Source organism: Furipterus horrens, unplaced genomic scaffold (genome assembly GCF_987537825.1).
Source record: "Furipterus horrens unplaced genomic scaffold, mFurHor1.1.pri manual_scaffold_6, whole genome shotgun sequence".
Taxonomy (NCBI): Eukaryota; Metazoa; Chordata; class Mammalia; order Chiroptera; family Furipteridae; genus Furipterus; species Furipterus horrens.
Window position 1 is genome coordinate 143,952,435 of NW_028327176.1, and position 20,586 is coordinate 143,973,020.

At 34.1% G+C, this 20,586-nt stretch overlaps 1 protein-coding gene across 1 annotated transcript in view; it reads left to right on the plus strand.

Annotated features, from left to right (window-relative positions):
- Positions 1 to 20,586, plus strand: part of GRIK2 (glutamate ionotropic receptor kainate type subunit 2) — a 432,031-nt gene that overhangs the window by 370,098 nt on the left and 41,347 nt on the right. The gene's annotated exons all lie outside the window — the stretch shown is intronic.

Genomic DNA, 20,586 nt, shown 5'->3' on the forward strand with positions numbered 1-20,586 from the left:
TTCATTATAACGGTTATTTCTGGCAGGGCTGTTATAAACTAAGTTTATTTGGTCTCTGCTCGTAGTTGTTTGTATATAAGTTGTGCACCTTCAGAAACTGTAGCTCTATAATTCTATTGCTATTTTTAGCTTACTAACCTTATATCAATGTGATTTAAAAAAAATAAAACTCTTCATTTATCTATATATTTTTTATCTTTAAAATGTCTTCAACACACTGTTAAAGAGGAGAAACTTCCCATTTCCCAAGTGGCAGCAATAAGCCTTTCAGTGAAAAATAACTTCCAGATTAATTACTACCTAAAACATCCTACTGAGAAAAATTCATAAATCTTTGATGTTTTTAATTACTTTATTTAATTAATGATTTTCCTCTTGCCTATACCTATACCCATCTTTGGCTTCACTTCTCTAAATTTTTCTGTGTAACTGCAGAGTGGCCGCTGGTTGTGGGTTGAATAGAAACACTCAGGAACATTACATATTATTTCAGGTAGGAAACTGTATTGCTACGTGTCAGATGCTTAGTTAAATAGGTGTGTGCAATCTCCTAAGGGAAACTTACTTAAAAATAATTATTTTACTTAGAAAACTTTGGAAATTATGAAATGAAAGGGCAGGCCTATGTGGGCATATTTGCTTATTTCACTTAACTACAGTAAATAGCTACAGCTTTATGATCTTAAGCTATATTTTTTAAAATGCCAGTGTTGCTAAGAAATATGTGAAACAAAATTTAATTTTTAATTAATTTTTTAGTAATAATGGAACTTGTACTCTAAAAGTAACTAATAAAACATTTTATGAGGCATTCTAATGGTATTTTTTATTTGAAATAAATGTTCAAACATTTTAGTTTTTTAATATAAAATGATTTTAAGAAATACCTTTCAGTTTACTATTTGTCTCAACTTAAAAAAAAAAATTGCCATGGCTTCGTTTAAACAGATATTCTATTAATAGCATTTGCTTATGCAAGTTAGTTGGTTATACTAGCAGTTTGATTACTTTTATCAAGTCAAAAATATGTTATCAGCCAAAATTTAGGGCTGACATCAGTCAAACTGCCCTCTAAAAACTTCTCTTTACCATCTGGTTTGATGCCTTCTTGACATATCTTTTTGATAGATAGAGTAGCAGAAAATTCTCTGTCAGCAAAGGTAGCACTCCTCAACATCTGCAAATTCATTAGAATGAAGGACAAGTTTCTGGTGAAGTAGCTGTGACATCTACCACAGCAAATGCTGAATTTGTGCCAACTGGAAAGCAAGCAGCCTTTTCCTGTGGCAACTGCCCTTTTGGGTAAACACTATCATTCTTACTCAGAGCCTGCATTTCTTTCCAGGATTGAAACGCTTCTCTTACACACTAGACATGGTTGCCATTACTTCTCATACAGGAACTTATTCCTTAGCTTTCCTAACTGTGTGCGGGTCACCAGATTTCTATGTCAATCAATGCAAAGGATTTGGATTAATCTCTTCAATTTGTCACCTGTCAACTAGTTTGGGAATATGAGGCTCATGATACACATACTCCCACCTAAACCAATGCATAGCTCTTTCTTAAATTATCATCAAAATATTTGTTATTAATCTCTTTCATTACTTTTTTATGTCTCCTGGATCAATCAATTGCTTCTATATCTACTATAGAATGTCTTCATGGTTATGTTTTTCACCCTTTACTTAGTGTTTTATATCAGTTTTTTTCTTGGGGCCTAAAGTAAAACACCCAATTTAACTTCACTTTATCTACACAGATGTTAAAAACACTACAGGCAAATTTATCTTTTATCTAAACATTTTGTTCTGCTAAGTAAATGAAAATGCAATAAAAACAAAATTGAGTCAAAAGACTCTGTGTTCAAATACTATACTTGCAGATTGCATACTGCAAATGAATGGCATTCCACAGAGGAAGCACCACAGAAGACTGCCTTTGATAATCTGATTGCTAAAAAGAATTCTTAGAACTTTCATTCTGGAATTATTTTTAGAATACATTTACATACACACATGAAAACCAACTCCTTCACTTTTTAGATATTTCTGCTTTTAAATAATGACAAAAATAGCATATGGCTTTAATATACATTGTTTTACTCCAAATGCTTTGATTTCTTTTCTTTTATTTCTTTTTTTATAAGTATATTTTATTGATTATATTGCTACAATAGTTCCAATTTTTTCTCCTTTGCTACCCTCCACCCAGCACCCCACTCCCCCAGCAATCTCCCCTTCCCAAGTCCATGCCCATGGGTCATACATAAAAGCTCTCCTACCTCACCCTTTCATATATTCTTCTTCTTCTTTTTTAAAAATAAATAATTAATTATTATTTTAACGATTAAAAATAACAATCTTTCCCTCTCAGACTTAAGACCCTTTATAATCTTATAAAGGACAATGGGCAAAGGTCTCGAGCTCTTCTATCTGCTTCAAGCTGGACATGGTCATCGTCTTACCTACCCTTGGGTCCAGAAATCCCTAATAAGAGTGGGCGTATGGAGGGGAGGGTGGCCTTCCCACATGGGGAGGGATCGTGCAGACTCCAGGTCGGTTGGTTGTCCCCGGACAACGGCATGCTTGGTTTAACAGGCTGGCATCCTTGTTGTATTCTGGAGGCAACAGATTTGGCAACAGGGTTAAAATACATCATTCAATCCATAACCACTAGATGACAAAAGGCAGGTATTAATTTTTCAATGTCCCACATTAGGGAAAAGAAGGGCTTCTTTGGAGGAAGGTGTGCCAGGTACATCTTACCTGTCCAAAACCCTTTTTCCCATTACACTTAGTTTGGGCTGAGGGAAATAGTTTAGGTTTCCCCCCTCTCGGGCTCCTGGGCTCTTTCTGCCCAAGCCTTTAGGACAGAAAAGAGAAACCAGTTTTAAAGTGAAGCCCACAGACCACCCCATACTTCACCAACCCAGCCACTTAGTTCAGCCAAACCATTGAGTCGCAGGAGGCAACGCTGCAGACAGGATTAAGTGAGGCCTATACATACAGACAATCACTCAGGTAATGAGATCATAGGATTATGCCCTTTGAAAACAGAAAACACATGTTAATTTATGTAACAAGTCTCTAAATCTGTAGGACTGTCTTATCGGAAAGACATCCAGTTGCAAGGCATTTGACATTCTTCTTGCCTGTAAATTAAACATATTTGATAACGCCACAGACATAGTTTAATTTTCAAATGAAAACAAACTTTAAATGAAGATAAACTTTAAAGACGGTTAGCTGCACTACTTTAAAGTCTACCACTGAGCATTGTGATTTTCCTTGAATCACGATTTTTCTCCCTAAGATTACCCTCCTTGTCATTAAAGGGACTGCATTAAGTCCATTTTTAATTTATTCTGTTCATTTGCATAAACACAACATGAGCAGAAAATGATCACTTATGATCTTTAGTTCTGCTTTGCTGGAACTTACCCAAGGAACATTTAGGGTGCCTTCAGTCTGCCCTTCAGGGCACAGAAACAGAAACATATCTGGCATTCAGCCTTGCCTGTAAACACCTGTCTTTTCCAAGTCCTTCTGGTTTTCCATTGTGCCTTAATGTCCCTTCTAGCCATCTTTCAGGAAAACAACCTTCATTCCTTCCCTGGAAAGATTGCTGTGGACCGCACAACCAACCACGGTACCAGGCCTTTTATCTCGTGGACTTTTATTACCTTTGAAAGTCAATCCCAGTTCCTCAGTGCTTTTTGATAACAACCTGAGCCCAAGCATGTCTCCTTTAGGCATGACATTCCGAAGTCTTAGTTAAAAAAAAAAAAAAAAAAAAATCCTCGTTTAACAACTGGTCTTATTAGTTTTATGCAAAGAAACTTACATCATTACTTGTAGAATGCCAAACTCTGGAGGGATCAGATAGGGAGAAAAATATACAGTGTGAAGGAAAATCCTTGTCCTTCTAATATTCACTGAACTTGCATTTCCATTCTTTATATTTTTATTTTTTCCCCCCACTAAAAATTTTTGTTTGTTTTTCCATTACGGTTGTCCCACTTTCTTCCCCCTATTGCTTTCCTGCAACCTGCCCTCCCTTCTCCCACATTCAGTCCCCACCCAGTTGTCCATGTCCATGGGTCATTTATAAATGTTATTTGACTAGACCTTTCCTCTTCTTACCCTCTTCTCTCCCTCCCATCTCCCCCTTTGTTACTGTTAACTTATTCCTTGTTTACATACCTCTGGTTCAATTTTGCTCATTTGTTTGTGTTGTTCATTAGTTCCATGTAATAGGTGATAGCATAAGGTATTTTTCTTTTGTTGCCTGGCTTATTTCGCTAAGCATAATTCTCTCTAGTTCCAACCATGTTGTTGCAAATGGTAGAAGTTCCTTCTTTCTTTCAGTACTTATTCATTGTCATTTTCCCCCTTCGTACTCGTGTTCCTCTCTGTCTCTCTCTGTTTCTTCATCTTCTTAAAGCAGACCTTTTAGCATCTCTTGCAATGCTGGTTTGGTGGAGATGTATTCTATTAGCCTTCTTTTGTCTTGGAAACTCCTTATTTCACCTTCCATTTTGAATGAGAGCCTTGCTGGATAGAGTATTCTTGGTTGTAGGCCTTTGTTTTTCATTGCTTGGAATATGTTTTGCCATTCACTTCTGGCTTGTAGTGTTTCTGCTGAGAAATCTGATGATAGCCTTATTGGAGCTCCCGTGTATGTTATTAGTTGTTTCTCTCTTGCTGCTTTTAGGATTCTCTCTTTGTCTTTGAATGTTGCCATTTTAATTATGATGTGTCTTGAAGTGGGCCTGTTGGGGTTCATCTTCATTGGGGCCCTTTGTGCTTCCTGGACTTGCGTGACTCTTTCTCTCCTCATGTTAGGGAAGTTTTCTGTCATTAGTTTTTCAAAGGAGTTTTCTATCCCTTGCTCTTATTCTTCTCCTTCTGGAATTCCTATGATACGGATATTATTACGTTTCATGTTGTCCTGCACCTGTCTTAGAGCCTCTTCAGTCTTGTTCAGTCTTTTTTTATTTTGTTGCTCTGTCTGGGAGTTTTTGTCTACATTGTCTTCAAGCTCACTGATCCAATCTTCTGCTTCCTCTAGCCTGCTTTTAATTCTGTCTATTGTGTTCTTCAATTCAGAGATTGTATTATTCATTTCCTCCTGACTCTTATTGGTAGCTTCTATGTCCTTTTTCACGCTGGTGTAATTCTCAGTAAGTTCCTTGTAGTTTCCCTGGAGTTCTTTGTAGTTTTCGCTGAGCTCATTGAGCTTCTCCATAATCCATGTTTTGAATTCCATATCTGATAGTTGGCTCTCCTCTATTTCATTTAGCACTCTTTCTGGGGATTCTACCTTTCCTTTTGATGGGGTGTTGTTTTTCTGTCTCCCCATTTTTGTGATTCCTATTGTTTGTTGGTGCTTTTTAGAATGATTAGCACTTCCTGGATCTGCCCCTGGTGGCATCAGATCCTGTACCAGTCTGGGCCTAGGCAGCCTGTTGGAGACTTCCAGGGATCTACTGCCTTTGTCTGACTCCTTTAGTTGTTAATCTATTCAATCTATGATTAGCTGTCAGGCTTAAGGACCCCAGGTGTGGCAGCTTAATTCCTGTAGGCAGGGTTTTTGCTTCCCCTCAGGCTGATGCCACTTGGAGGGAGGGGAATGGTCTGCCTGCAGTGTGGGGATGAGTCAGCACTGGGACCCAGTCAGCTGCTTCCCCAGTTCTCCCCTCAAAGCCACCACACCAAACTCTCCCCAAGTGTCTCTAGTCCTCTCTGCCTTCCCTCTGCTTGAGCCCAGGGTAAGCGGGGGCCAAAATATTTTCGTATGTGATCCGCTTAAGAGCTCTTTTTCTCCAGCTGTTTCTCTCTGGCTAGCAAGAAACCCTGTGGCTTTTCACTTTTCACAGTTGGATACTATTTTACTTTCCACTCTTGCTCTAGGCTGGGAAGGTCAGCTGGGGGTTTAGACCCTGCCCTTCTCAGGTGGAACCCCCAGCTGCTGAGCTGTTTCTGAGTCCCTTCAGCTGCCACCCGTGTGAGCCCAGCCAGCCCTTCCACGTCTCTGCACTCCCTAGTGGTCACGTTGTGACGTAGCAGCCTTTTCCGTCTCTCTGTGGTTATAAGACTTCTCTCCAGCTAGTGTTCAGTTGGTTATTCCATATGATTTCTCCAAAATTAAGTTGTAAATCCAGACTAGTTCTGGGAGGAGGTTAGTGCAGCTTCCACTTACTCTTCTGCCATCTTGTTTCTCCTCTGATTTATTTTCAAAAACAAAATTTACTCTAATAGGATGTAAAAGTGTTAATGAGAATATTTAAAAGGATATAGATTATAGTCAATAATTTTGTGATAAGTTTGCTTGGTGACACATGATTACTAGAATTAGTGGGCTGATCACATTACTATACTATATACCTGAAACAAATATAACTATTGTAACATTGTATACCAACTGTATTTAAATTTTAAAAAGGATATAATGTAACGTCTGAAGGCAATTTTTTAAAAAAATAAAAATGTGAGCAAATTTTAAATAAAATGGGTATTTTTATGGTACAAAAGTTATTTGGTTGTGTTGGATTGACAATATTCATATATTCAATAAAAAAGAAGTTATTACTTCATTTTCTCTTAATGGAGAACCATGTGTTTTCTGGACATGGTCTCAGTGTTATGGGAAGTAAAAATTTTAAAAATACGTTCTAGTGAAAAGACTAATATTATTTTTATGAAAAAACTTTTTTGGCAGGATAGAAACTCTAGCTGTAAAGATAAGAGCTGAAGAGTAAAAGTTCAAATAATGTAGTCCTAGATATTTATTTTCCTTTTTACTTCCCCAGCTACTAAGTTTCAGAGTAAATTACTTTGTTTTCTTAGGATACTTAAATGCAAAAGTGAGTATCAAATCATTATTATTATTATTGGATTTTAATCCTTATTATATTTTTTCTCATTACCATTTAGTCCCCTTATTCTCCCTGTCCCACTCCCCACAATTACCACACTGTTGTCCATGTCCATGAGTCTTTTTTCCTTTTTGCTCAATCCCTCCATCTCCTAACCTCCTCCACCAGCTGTCATCTGCTCTCCATCTATATGTCTGTCCCCATTTTCCTTGTTGGTTCAGTTTGTTCATTAGATTCCACATATGAGTGAAGTCAAATGGTATTTGTCTTTCTCTGACTGGCTTATTTCACTTAACATAATGTTCTCCAGGTCCATCCATGCTATTGCAAAGGGTATTTTTACATATAAATATTGAGAGTAAATTAGTCCTTCATTTTTACTTTCTCTGATAGTAACTAGATAGGTAAAATGATACTCACAACAAGGTGAATAATGATGTAAATATATTATATATTAAAAATTTATGTTGTTTTTTTATAATTTTGTTATTTATACTTCAATTTTCACTAATGCTACTTGTTAACTTTCACTTAGGTATTTGCTAATTTATATTTTTAAAAGAATTTTAATACTCATACATGAAAGTGGAGGTCGTGACCTAGAATTTTACTGTTTTGCCTTTTTAGAGATTTATTGGCATTTTTATTCACATTCCTATGTTAAGTTTAATATTTTTATTTTGCACCATATTTTCAGTTGCTGCTTCTTTTATTTAACTAAATTCATCCATATCTAATTTCATGCATTTTTATTTACAGTTGAGTTCTCTTCTCTATTGAGAAGGTTGAATTATGGTTATACTTTTTAAAAGTGCCCTTGAAACTTCAACTCAATCTAAAATGAATTTCCAATTTTAAAAAGTTACTTTTGTGAGTGTGACTCAGTTTGTTTTTTAAATGCTAGGATATACCTTTTATCATTTATTTCAACCACACTATGGCCAGACTGATGCTAACACACTTAAAGATAAAACCTATGGCTATAATTATATCAGAAAACATTCTTGGTTTCTTTTTATTAGTATAGATAGACTTAGGCATTTATTCAATATATATCTAAATATATTTATCCAACTATACATCAAACAATATACATTGTTTTTTAAGTTTGTTGGTATTGCCAAGAATAATTCTCCTCTTTAATTTTTAAAATTAACTTTATTTTTTTCCTTTTAAATGAGTGCTTTTGCTATAATTTGACACATCATTTATGTACACTTAACTAGGTAACATCACAAAATAAGATCCATAAATCATAATAAAAAGCTATATGTACTTTGTTCAATGAATTAAAAGGAAGATAGGTTTTTCAGATTAATGATTGTTTCTTTTTCTAAAATTTAATAAAACTGGCTGATTAAATAAAAGAATGCACACACATATTATTGTTAACTACACTTTGGGAGATTGGTTTATTTGTTTTGGGTTTTAAAAAAGAAATATATATATATATATATATATATATATATATATATATATATATATATATATATACTGTCAGATATTTGGCAATCCACTCTGAAGTTGTGAGCATTATATCTGAAAAAGAAGTTGAAAATTCTATGGATTACATAGAAGGTTTCCTGTTTCAAATATGGTTGAAAGCTGGACCTACTTAGAAAACAACATTAGATCTCTGGTATAAACAGCTCGATCGGTTTAGCTTGCTCTTCTTGCATGTCTGCTTCTGTGGGGAGAGGTATGGCTTGGTCATTCCTATTACGGAGCCTGCTGAACGAAAGTAAAGTATAAGCAGATATAAAATGGAATCAGATCTGTAGCCACCCAGATACGGAACTCTAACTCAGAAATGGGAAGTTAGAAAAATAAAGGTAGTTATATACCAAACTGAATACCTGGATCGAAGAAGAAAATCAATTCCCAATATGATTGAGACAGTACACAAAGGATAACTCAAAAGTCTATACTAAGTTGTAATGGTTATTGGAAAATAGGAAGTGATGAATACTCATTAGAGGTATTAGCCACATATGATTTAACTATCTCCGCTCTAAGGTACAAACAGAAGCTTCTAGTAGAGTTTTGTGTCAAAACATGATGAAGTCATGTGAAAAATAATTTTAATGAAAAGCATGAGTGTTAAATTTAGAATACATGTAGATTGTTTCTCCAATGCCTTTAATGGAGGACAGTATAAGAGTAATAAAATAAAATCACTGTATATTCACCTTGCCTTACCTATTTTTGTGAGCACCGCTGCCTGGAAGAAACTTGTGCTAGCAAATGGTGGATACTTTCTCATGTTTCATGTATGTTGGCCTGAGATTAGATCCATTTTAGCCTCCAGCTGCTTAAAATATTCTTGCTGCACCCCCTAGTGGGTTCAAGCCTTCTCAGGGGATATAGGGGAAGTTGAACAGGTTGTCAATATATTACACACACTCACATACTCAAACTATTCTTATCACTCTCATAAGATTAAATTAGCTTTATTTAGAAATCATTTAACACATATTTGAAATTATCATTTTTGGAATTCACTTTAAAGGATGGTTCTTGAAAACTATTCATATCTATCATACTATGCAGAGCATTTTTTTTCTTTTGGTAGTTTTATTAAATTTGTGTGTGTTCTTTGTGTTTAATTGCCTACATCATTCTTCTGCATATTTTGGGTGTTTTCTCTTACATTTATTACTGTTTAATCAGTTATCCAGAATCTGTTGTCATGCATGTATTTTTCTTAATCTTATAATACCTTAGAAAGTATTTTGGCTTATCTCTAAATCACTATCTTAAAGAAAACTAAGGATTAATTGCAGAAAAGAAATTTCAGCAAAACCGTGTCTACTGTTATAAGTCAAAGCAACTTGCTTAAGCGTATAAATTAAAATTTTGCCTTAAATATTGTGTGAGATGTGTAAAACCTCACTTTTCTCATCTTTATGACTGGTCTCACAAATCCAATATTATAGGGATATGAGTGTTTAAATATAATGGTGTTCTTAAAATGCTTAGTATAGCATTTTGCATATAATAAGTTCTCAGTCAAAAGTAGTTGAAGAAAAGCAGGTAAGAATATGTGCTGTTTATATTATCAGTAGCAATATCGACCTGTCTTCCTTTAATGAATTACAAAGTTAGTGATAATTAGCCTATTATTTAAAATTATCTGCATGGAAATACGATTTAATATTTTTATGATTAATCAGAATATTTCCTTCAGCTATTCTATAATAACTTTATATATAGTTAATACCTCCTATAATTAATAAAACTATATTATTTAATTTTTCCTTGGGGTGAATCTTTAATGATATAGTTTTGATAATAACCTGGTGTTTCATAGCATATGACTTTTTATCATTTCTTTAATGTACTCCATTCTTTTGTTGAAATATTTATTGAGTGCCTTTCTGTCAGTTTCTGTACTAGAAATAAAAATGTACCTAACACCATGACTCAACAAAAGTCATGAAGAATACAGAAGTTAACCAGATATAATTAAATAGAATGCATGATTAAAAACTGCCAAGGCTGGCCACATGTACTATGGAACATAGAATTGGTTTAGGACAGCACAGGGAACATACCAACTGAATCTGTACAATCAAGAAGAGTTCATCATGAACTCTATTAATGTTCTCTAATTATATCACTGGACATAAAATTGGGTTAAATGACTGACTTGCTATGTAGGGGAGAATAGAAAATGTATATTCTGTTAGAAGTTTGTCAAAAAGGAGGAACTAGGCAGACAACTAGCTTTGCCTGTTAGAGGGTTGTAGCCTGTGTTATTAATACATTTTCATCTTAGGAGTAACAGGGAGCCTTATAGGTCAGTTAATAAAATATGGGTTGAAATGACCCAGTTGGGAACTTAGAAAGACCATTCTAGAGGAAACAAGGAAAGGTAGTTAATATCTGTCCACTTAAATATGCCTAAATGTTGTCAGTTAAGGGTGTTAATGAAAGAGAAAACAGTGTGGTGGAATCCAAACCATAAAAAGAAGGATGCTCTGGGAGGAAGGGTACCAGAACAGAAAGAGAAGAGGAAAGATTACAATATAAGATTTTTGTCCTGACAAGGTTTTGGATTGGTCTTTAAGAGTGTTCCCATACATGGTTTCATTTTTTCTATGAAGCAAAGACAAGGCCAACTGCTAACCTATGAGTGAGTCCCTAGTAGATTTTGAGTTTTAGAAAAGGAGAGAAGGTTGAAATAGACATTGTAGAAAATAAGCTTAGGAAGTATACATTACAGGGAGTGTTGAGCATGGACTTGAGCTTCACACATTGTAGTATGATCATGATAATGTGCTGCCATGATGTAGATTCAGAGGAAGTGGATAGTTGGGTTTAGTTAGTATTGAGGCGAGAGTAGGAGGTTCAAAAAAAGAGAGGGAAAATTTAGTGAGTTTAGATATTAGCAACAATAATTTTGAAATCATGGATCATGGATGCACAAATGAAAAAGTGAAATATAAAGTAGAAAGAGCTAATGAATTGAAATGTATCTCATTAATGGTCATGAGGCACCATTAAGATTGAAAAATGTTGCCAGTAAAGAAATTAAATAGCAAAAAAAATAAACAAGATTATAATCACACAATAGGATATTTTAGTAATTGATTCAAAAGTACAGCCAATTCAGGTGTTTGTAAATATAACATTTTATGACTAAGGAATTCATTGGAAATAATTAAAAAGTAACTTAGAACTTTCAGTGAAGGAGAAGCAGTGGTATATTGGAGTTGGTTTATACTAACTTACAAAAATTAAATATTCAAAAATTTAAAAGTTTTGTTGGTATCATAGTTTGAAAATGGCAATGGTGGGAATATTTGTACCATAAAACCAGGGAAACACTACAAATCTGGGCCTTTCTGCCTTTTCTAGAGAGCCAATTTTTAAACACTTACTAGTTCATCACCAAAAAGAAACAAGCATCTGGATACCATGACATTCTGGGAATGATTGCCAGACCAGAAAATTAATAAAATATTCTAATAAGAGAAATCACATAATAGGATTTTGTGGCATGAGTCTTAAAGGACCGGGATTTTTTTAAATCTTGGTTTGTTTTTAGAAGGGACAAAAAGGAGACTAATCCTACTTCCCATTTCTGAGATATGGGGAATGTGAAATACATTATAGTACTTCTATGAATACATTGCAGCTAAAATTTGGCATTAGAATTGAGCTTAAAAGTATGTATGCAGTGCAATGATGTGGCCTTTTTTGTGCTTTACTTTAAAACTAGGGCAGTGGTATTCTTTTCCTTATTAAATTAAGCCATGAACAGAATATCGAAGAAGTAAATGTACCTACTTACTCTTGTAAATATGTATAGTTACATAGACCACCTTTGATGAAAGATGTCATATCTATGGCCTTACCCTTTTATTCTGCTTAGAGTGGTAGCACCAGAATGAGACTAATATCCCTCTTTTATATTCCAGCACAATAGATTGAATGTATTTCTTCATTTATGTACTTTTTTTTTTTTTTTTTTTTTTTTTTTTTGCTTAATAAATACCTGCTGGTACCTACTGTATTCCAGGTACTGCTTTAGGTATAGGTGCTATAAAGATGAACAAAATGACAAAAAGTTCTGACTCCATGGAGTTTATCTCATAGTGGATGGAGATAGAAACAGAACACAGACAAAAGCAAAAATGGAAAATATATAATATTCTACAGTTATTAAATGCTATGAATAAGAATAAAGCAGGAGGCATATACATGATAAGTGAGCAATTGGATTATATATAAGGTAAATAGTGGAAGTTCTCTTGAGGATGAGATCAGATGAAGGTGAAAGAGTGAGGCACAAGTACATATAAAGGAAGTGCATTCCAGCTGGAGAAAATGGCCATTTCAAGTCCCTAGGCTGGAGTGCAGCTCTTCTAATTAAAATGTATCTGAGATGAATGATTCATATAGTCATTGATATGATTACTTTATGTATATTAAGATTATTATGTTCAAATGGGCTTTTCCAGACAACAGACAGAGATGTGCTTAGAGATGTTCATCTCTTCTCCTTCAGATCTCCAAGACCCAACCGAGGTCATTTATTTACTATTTAGAAACAAAATCGTCGGCAGCCATCCGTCTCAAGAGACAATGGTGTAGCTTCTTAAGAGTCTATCTGCACCGCCGAGAATGGTTGTGCAGTCCGACTCGGGAGTGACACGGTATCTGTCTCCTCCCGTGTTGAATCGACATCTTGCGATGACGCTGGAGTGTCCTCTCCAGTGAAGCTGAAGCTACAGAGCCTGGGCAGGGTGATATGGAGGGTCTGCTGTTGCCCATGCAGCAGACCCCCCCTCTCTTCGCAGCTGAAGGGTCCAAGGGAAAGACGGAGTCAATACAGCTTGGTTTCAGGTGCGCCGCAGGAGTTGCCGGTGTTGACTACAACGTCAAACCGCCTCAGGGACTCCGGCTCCGGATTTTCTGTCGGGGTTTACTCCCTTAGCCTTTCCCCTGAAGAGGTATGCCGCAAGGCAGCGGAGGTTTTTTGGAGTCAGAGTTTTCCTTCTCTGATGTACCCTGACTGGAAGATCGAACCAGCGACACTTAGCTCGCAGGCTGACGCTCAATCCACTGAGCCAAACCAGCCAGGGACTTTAGAAACAAAATATCCCTTTGATATATATATTATAGTGTATATAAGTTTACAGAAAATAGTGGAAAAATTCCACTTTGTGTGTAGTTTAATGTACAGAAATTTACAGATATTGTGTATGTGTAATGAGGTTTGCATCATCTCTCAATACAGTTTAGAAATGTTAGAACAGGTTTTGGTAAGGTGAGAACAATAATTCTTTTAAGAGCTTCAATGTTGATATTTTTGGCCACACCTATTCATAATGTAGAATTTTAATGACAGATGAAGTGAGAGACCAGTAATGCTGTGACTCATTTGAATCTTAAAGAAATGAGAATTACTTCCTCTGACTTTCTGTCATACCACACCTCTCACTAATTTAGGTTATGCCTTAGTTGCCATTTGTCCTGGCACTTATCACACCATTTTGTAATTCTCGGTTTACTTGTCACACTTTAGGAGACTAAGCTTTGTTAGGACAAGGGCATTATCTTTTCTTTAATCTCTGCTTGCCCAGTGCCAGATGTGGTTATTACACCAGGCTGGTGCTCTATAAATATTGGAGTGAAATAACAGGCGAGCAAATGAGTAAGCAAGTGAATCAATGAATCACTCAAGAGGATGAGCTGAGATTTGAAATAAGACCTTTGTGCCCCCAAGGCTCCATATGTGGAAAGGTCTCTCGTTACAAGTCATGTTGGTTAATGATGCTCTCTCAGCAGGATGCTTTTGCTGATCTTGCTCACGAGGGTTATTAGGTCAGGTTGTAGGGGGGGAAAGAGGTAGTTATTTTCCATAGATCTAAAAATGACGTTATACAAATAATAAAGACATAGATATAGGAATGCAGTGACATATGCTCCAATCTTAGTATAGTTTCTATGTTTCTGCATTGATTCATTACATAAACTTGCAATACAAATAAAATCCTCATATGTTTTGAGAGCTTTATAGCTTGCAAAAGTCAATTTATATGAATTTTCTCATTTATTCCCCATTACACTTGTGTGTAAAGAATCAAATGCAGTGATTGGAAGACTCATTGTCAGTGATTTTGTGTAGTGCAGAATGAACTGTCTAATACTGGTTCAACTAACTACCTAACTGCCTTTAACTGCATCAAATTGTTTTAAAGTTGCCACCCAAAGCATTATGATCCGTCATGATATTCTTCTTCCTCTCTTACCTCTCAGTAACACCAAGAAGAGCAGTTCCCTCAGTTTCCTTGTCCTTCACTTCAGATATGCTGCTTTAAGAGACTGCAGATGCTTTGAGATAAAACTCCCAGTTATTGCAAGGACTGACGAGTTTACTAACAACCAAATGATTCCAGATCACTGCACTAGCCTCAGCTCCACCTTTGATATGAATCACATATGGCTTCAGTCCTGTTTTCTTGAATTAACTCTAATTTCCTAATGACCAAGGTCAGATGAGTCCAGATAGGGCTCAGCTGTTCTTACCTAGCACATATGTTCCAGTATTGTTGGTAATTTATTTACTGTAAAAAAAAAATTAATATGCAAATCTCAGCCAAATTCTACTTTACCTAGAGACACCTTAGTATGGGAATTTTTCAAACCATGTAGTGGGAACTATTACATGTGATTTTTTATAACAAAATAAGAAATATTACTATAGCATTTATAATAAAATATTGAATTTAATGTTAGGGAAAAATTCATCATGTGGAATTTATTGAAAAGGAATAATTTGAGTTAGTGCCAAATATGACCAGATTACTTTGGTAATTATGAAAAATAGTAAAAAGAAAATTACTGCTTCTTATTTAAAGATATTTTACCATACTTATTCTTACATCAAACTTCAACTAATTATACCAGACATTATGCTTTAGGAGCTGAAACATTTTTATGAATTATTTTTAGATCAAAAGAAATGTGTTTCTAGTATAAAGTATTTTAGGTTACTTCAATATGCCTTGAGTATTGTACCACCTGATTTACTTTGTTAAACAATTAAATGTTGCAGTCAACACTTCTAATATTATTTATAATAATCCATATTACCATATAACAAAATAGTACTGAATTGTCTTTTCACTATGAATGCTTTGTGGTTATGATATTTCAAGCCAGATATATATATTGAAAATTTTCTATCTCATTCATGGAAATAAAGTTACCTCATTTTTAAAATTAAAAACATAATTTTAAATAATTCAAAATTCTTACTTCCAGAGGTCAGATATGTTCTTTTCTTATCATTTTTTTAAGGCTCTCTGACAGATTTATAAAAACAGGTCAAATGAGCACACAATGGTTCCTAAATATTAATTTTTTAATTATTGACACTATCGCAGATGTCCCCATTCCCCCTTTCACCAGCCTCCACTCATGTAAATATTAATTTGTATTTGACAGCAAGCAAAATGAACAGAGGTGAAGAATGTATTTGTGTACTCAAGCAGTCTAAGTCAAAAGCATTTTTTAAAAAAGAAGATGGTTTTGTATTGATAAAATATGTTGCTACAAATAGGAGAAAAGAAGATCTATACAAGTGAAATAATAGAAACTCTTACTTTATTAACTCTCATAACTTTTGAGAGGGAATATAAACAAAAATGTAAAACATTATCCTTACAGTAATATCTTATAAATTCTAAAAATCTCTAAAATTTTCAAGACTAAATATTGCCTAAAATCATTACCTATTTGAGATCTGCAAAGAGCCAAATAATTTCAGGTTGTAAAATTAATTTAGAGTTCGGTTAGAAACTAAGTTAGGTTATCCTTAAGTTTTAAATCATTAACTGTATGTTTGAAATATTTAGGTATTTACACTGAATATTCTTTTCAAAATACAAAATCATTTGGCATCTGTGAATTTTAAAAAACATTGCATTTCTTATTATTTGTAAGCTTAATCTTGAGAAGAATCTTTTTTAAATTCTTTTGTTGATGTTCCATAGCCAAAAACAAAAACACTATTATAAGAAGACATTGCCTTAAGAACTGGTTTTATTTCTTTCATGCTGATGTAGCAAAGATCAAATCAGCTTACAAGCCTCAGCATTTTGATAAAGTAAACACTGCTAAACATTGACATTCTAAATCCATTCAAGGTAACATAGGAAGAAAATTGTCTTTAATTTGAGGCACACACACACAAAAAAAAAAAAAAAGAAGAAGAAGAAGGAAAGAAAAAAGAGAAAAAAAATTGATTCTAGTATTCAATGGGACAGGATTAAGTTGCATGATGAAATAAGATGATTTTTATTTAGAAACATTTAAATGTGCTTTTCTTCTTAAATGCTTTGAGTTTCATATGCATTTCAAACAATATCTCTGAGATGTCATTTAATTTATTTGCTTTACTTAATTTAAATTACTATGTACAACATAACTATAAGAGTAATTTTACAAATGCTTTGTATGCTTGCCAAAGAAGTTATCTTGTTATATAAGTAAAATTCTTCTATAAAATCTATGTCACAAATCCTATCACCATTTTTCTCATTACAAATCTACCTTCACTGATAATTTTTTTTCTTATTAGCCTTAATTTTCTCATCTGTGAAATTAAGGAGTAAAACAAGATGCTCTTTATATTTCCCCCAACTAATTTAATACTTCTTTTACTTGGCTACACTCTATTCGAGCACCTTCTCTATTATGCGCTAAATTGTCATTATTTCAATTATCTCCTGACAGAGAATTATATTATTTCACACTTAGCTTATTACCTGACTTTGGTTTTTCATATATTTTAAATAATACATTTCTTTTGGAAAGTCTTTTTATTTTATTTTATTTTTTTATCAATTTGGCAGCAGCAGTGCACAGGGCCAGCTTGTGTCCAAAATTCTGAGTCATCCCTGGTGCTCTACTGTATTAGTCCTCAATTTTCTGTATCACTATCATCAAGGGACCTTCAAAGACTGTGTACATTTTAGCTCAGCAACTCAATTGCTGTTGATGATTTTATCACACTTTTTAACAATGATCAGTAACTATTTCATTGAATGAAACTAACTATAGTGACAGGAGCTTGTGCATAACATACAACAACAAGTGGTTGTCTCAGTATGTCCTGTCTTCCACCTAACAAACTTTAATTCATATAACAACTTGATATGTCCTTTCATCTAAGTTTACATATAATTTTCATACTTAACATATGTGTTAATTGTATTTTTATTTACCTTCTTCCTGACATTAAATGCATTTTGTTGCCAAACCCTTAACTTGTGTAGTTCCATCAACTTCATCTTAGAGATCCTATAGTCTATTCTACTTTTAAAACATTAAATACTTTTATATTTTATTAAAAATAAATCTAGCTGAGGATCCTTATTTCCTTATTCCTTACACGATAGGTTTTAAAGTATAATTCTATATGTGTTCAATATTAATATTTTGATTTCAGATGTAAAGCCAATTGCAGTATTTTAAATCCTTTTAAATTCTATTTGGGAGTCACCTTATTAGAAACTTTTTATTATTGAGTGTTCTTTCTTTCTCTGGCATGTTAAATCTCTCTCTCTCTCTCTCTCTCTCTCCCAATTTGCGCTTAAAAATGCTCAAATCTCTTCAATCCTTGAAAATCGTACTTACATCAAAATATTCTATGTGCTTCCCTGTATCTTATCTTCTTCAGTGACCTTTCTGATATTTTTCTTTTTGTGGCATTTCCTGGTTCCATTTCACTTTTCCCTTTCCTAATCTATTTCAGTATTACATATTACTGCGAAGTCCTTCATTACACTAAATTAGCTTTTGCTAAAAAACCAAGGAACTCTGTGTTGCTAAATGCAAAGACATTATTCACTTCTCATTGTATGCTTTTTATTTTTTATTTTTGCAAATCACTACAGGTGATGGCTTCCTCACTGAATATTTTCTTGCCTTGATTTCTGAAGCACCACAATTTCCAGATTTTCTTCCTTAATCTTTGTGCACTCTTTTTATATTTCATTTGCAAACTCAGTCTTCTCTGTCAGCCATTAAAATTCAAAATTGCACAAAGCGTGACCCTTGGGCTTCCCTTTCTCTATGATCATTTTCTCATCTATCTACTACTTTGTCTTCCATGTCAGGATGAGTCCAAAATCTATATTTTCAGTGTTGAATTTTCTACTGAACTACAAACTTGCATATATAATTTGACATGACAGATTCATTTATATGTTCCCTAGGTGCCTCTAACTAAATAGATATCTTTCCTTCCAAGTACTTAATCTTTGTGTTTTTCTTCTCGCCCCATGACTCTTGAGTTTAACAGAAAGCAAGGAGTTAACATAAATCTCTTTTTTACTTCCTGTATTCCAATAATGACCAAATGTCACACACACACACACACCTTGAATTATTAGATTTCTTTCTATCTCCAACACCCCTTTCCTAGTAGATGCACTGTTTTTACCTAGACTGCTGCTATGTACTTCAGATTATCTTCTTGCATCTGTCATTGCCACTGCTGACCCATTCTTCATATCACAGCCTTAGTGAGCTCACAGTGCACATGTGATTGTATCCTCAAATCTGCTTTATACCTGCTTCACCTTCTCACTGCTACTGTGGGGAAGGCAAATAGCCATGATGTCCTTGCATGTTGACTACTTGCAATACCTGGAATCTGGTCAATATCTAGAAATGTTCCAAGCATGTGTCAAATATCACATCAAATATCATATCAGAGTAATTCAAGAAACATAATTTAAAGAAAAGAGTGGTTTAGCCCTATCAAAGCAAAAATCATGGGCAAATTTAAATAGGCATGGAAGACACTGATTGCTAATGTTCTTAAACCTGAAGCAAAGCAGAGAATTTAAGCAATTTATGGCCAATACAGGTTAAAAATAACTTTTTCTACAGTTTCCTATTCTCTGCTTTTTTTTTATTGCACTATCACTTTCCACTAAAGATATTACATTTTAAATTTTCAAGTGATGAGGTGCAGTTTTGATCACATAAATTTTTAGTGTTATCCTCTATTGAATTGTGTTTATTAGCAGTCACTGATTCACTAAAACAAAAACAGTGTGCAGTTTTATTTTTTACATAAAATTAATTTAACCTGCAGGTAAACTTCATTGATTTTATTGGTATTAAGTCCTCACTTACTCCAAACTATTAGGAGAAATGTTCTGACCTTTAAAAGAAAATGAGTTTGCTCTAACTATCCTTATTATGTTACTGATAACCAAATGAGTCTGAAAATCTCACTATTGGTCTTAATTATTCCAATAAGAATTTCATTATAAACTTACATATCCCTTTTATTTTTCTTATTTATTACCAACACTTTAGTATTTTACTTGAAAACAATTGACCTGTTGCAATAGTAGCCCAAATCTGTAATCCCGATAATCTGGTTCAAGGTGTTTTAGCTGCTTTCTTTTCATCTTTGAGCCATTGGCCTTTTTTGCATGTTTAGTTTCACTGGAGAGGGACGATTTGCATGCCTTTATAGAGCACTCATGTACCTTTGGTTTTCCCTGGTGAATTTAGGGTTTCTCTCCCCATTTTATCATTGAAACAGTGCAATAACTTTCCTAAATATTGTTATGCACCTGTCTTTTAGTAGAAGTCATGGTACTATCATATTTATGACCTGGCAAATGTAAAAATAAAATAATCTTTAAGCTGAAAAAAGATGGCATTTTTTTGTTTAAAAATAGTTTGTCAGTTTTGACTTTTTATAACACCGCAACCAGTTTGATGAATATCCTTCTTGTGTTTATAGCTTCAGTAATATTTGTATAAGAATTAAACTATAGTAAGGATTTCACAGATGAGATTTCCATAAGCAGATACTAACCTTTTTCATGTTTATGTTGTACCAGTGCCTTCTAAATAAAACGTATTTCTTTCCCTTAGTAATGAAATCCTACTAAAACCCCACTGAGAATTTTCAGTTGGATATAAAAACTATTCAATTTTATTGGTCCAGGAATCTTTAGTTAGATACTGGACCTGAATGACAGATTTCCAGATTTCAGGAGGCTGGCTCTGTCTTAGTGAAAATGTAATCATTCTCATTTGTAACATCCTTATATTTGTAGCAAATTTCTCTCATCTCTTCAACCTCAGTGTGTCCTTGGGGGTTAGCCAACTAAATTGGGAATAATAACCTCTGAAGTTTAACAGCGTCAGTCTGTGTCCAGTGT